This window comes from Penaeus vannamei, chromosome 3 (assembly GCF_042767895.1).
Source record: "Penaeus vannamei isolate JL-2024 chromosome 3, ASM4276789v1, whole genome shotgun sequence".
In the NCBI taxonomy this organism is placed as follows: Eukaryota; Metazoa; Arthropoda; class Malacostraca; order Decapoda; family Penaeidae; genus Penaeus; species Penaeus vannamei.
The window spans coordinates 16860233-16862369 of NC_091551.1; positions in this window are offsets into that span (position 1 = coordinate 16860233).

Sequence of the window (2137 nt, forward strand, 5' to 3'; positions counted from 1 at the left end):
TATAGCTCCATTCATTATACGACTTTACTAGGAATTTCCATGACTTCTTTATAGTCTTCCCGGGACCACTAAATTCCTTTCGTTTCCGTCGGAATTGTCACGTTTGTGTCTAGAGGGCCTCTCTATAGATCATTTGCGGGTTGATACGGGTTGACATTTAAAAATTCTATCATCCGGTTCCTTCAGATTTCCGGCATTGACTTCAAAGTGCATTTTCAAATTTGCCGCGCTGGCACGTCACTTTTCTTCAGTCGCCGTTTACGTTTTGATGGCGCTGTACTCCAGGATCAGCTGTTGGGTCTTGTTTACCCGTGCAGAGGGTCATTCCTGCTCATTCCTTCTCATTTTATTATTTCTTTGCTGCTGTATAGCCTTTGGATGGATTTAACAAAGAAAAGAGGTAGTGTAAAACGTAAATATTGTGTGTTGTTGATTGCAGAGAAAGTGGACATACTAAAAAACTTGATACCGGCGTGTGTGTACGAATCATTAATGAAACATATATTTGTGAAACACATGATATATGTTCCTCACTTAATGTTTAATTTTCTTTCGTTAAAGGACTTTGCCGGTAGTCAGAACAGATAATCATAAAAAACGGCATTTTCGGAAATCCGGCACTCCTCAGGTCCGGAGGTTGCCGGATTCTTTAATGTCAACCTTTATTACTAATATGATAAAGATAATAAACACAATAGTAATGCTAAGAACACTGATAATAATAACTATTATTATCATTATTACCATATCCATCTTCGTTGTTACTGTTATTGTCAGTATTATTATTGTTATTATTATTATTATTGTTATTATTCAAATCACTAATATAGTTATTATTATTGTTATTGATATATTATTATTATTATTATTATTATTATTATTATTATTATTATTATTATTATTATTATCCTTATTGCTGAAATAATAATAATAATAATAATAATAATAATAATAATAATAATAATAATAATAATAATAATAGTAATAATAATAATAATAATGATAATAATAATAATAATAATAATGATACTGATGGCAATAACAATGATGATGATGATGATGATGATAATGATAATGTTAATGATGATAATGATACGAATAATGGTGATATTGATAATAATAGTGATCATGAAAATAATGATTACAAAAATATTGATAATGTTAATGAGAATAACATTATTGATAATAATAATGATAACATTGATAATGATAATGATAATAGTAATAAAAATAATAATGATAGTGATAATCATTATTATTACTATTTATGTTTTCATTATCATGATAACCATTATCATTACTATTGTTATTTGCACTCTCCTTCTCCTCCTCCTCATTATTATTAACGTTATTATCATCAATATCATAATCACCATCACTATCGCCAGTAGCTACTACCATACCCTTTATCGCCATCGTTTTAAATGCTTTACTACAGTTATCATCGTCTTCGCCATATTTCCTTTTCATCGCTGTCATATTCATCATAATCCTCCTTATCACAATAATCATCGCTATCATTTTAATCCTTTTCAACATGCCAACCGCCATTCATGTCACACCAGGGTCTCTATTCGATATGCACCCTTTCATAAACACATCGTTGGTTGTAAAATATGAAGCCTTAATTAATTTGTTGCAATTGCTTCACATTCCGGAGTCAATTCAGCTTGCAATGTCACTGCTTGTACCACAGACTTAATATTACAGATCATGTTTTAATAGGGGTAATTTTCATTACGACTTTGCGTTATTTTTTTATTTTTTATTTTTTTAACGAAAAATCAATTTCCTGAGCCAGAAATGTGGAAATGTTTGGGTTTGGGTTTTCATTCTTTCCTTCGATCCGGAAATTCGTTTTGTGGTTGCTTAACATTAAAAAAAATAGGTTTCCAGTCCTTTATGAATACTGTGTGCTACGAACTTACACACGCTTGCATATGGACATACGGGTAGAAATCACACACACACACACACACACACACACACACACACACACACACACACACACACACACACACACACACACACACACACACACACACACACACACACACACACCCGCCATTCCCTCCATCACGCCCCCCCCCCCCTACATTTCCCCCAAACCTGACTATCCAAACTTCCCCATTTCAAT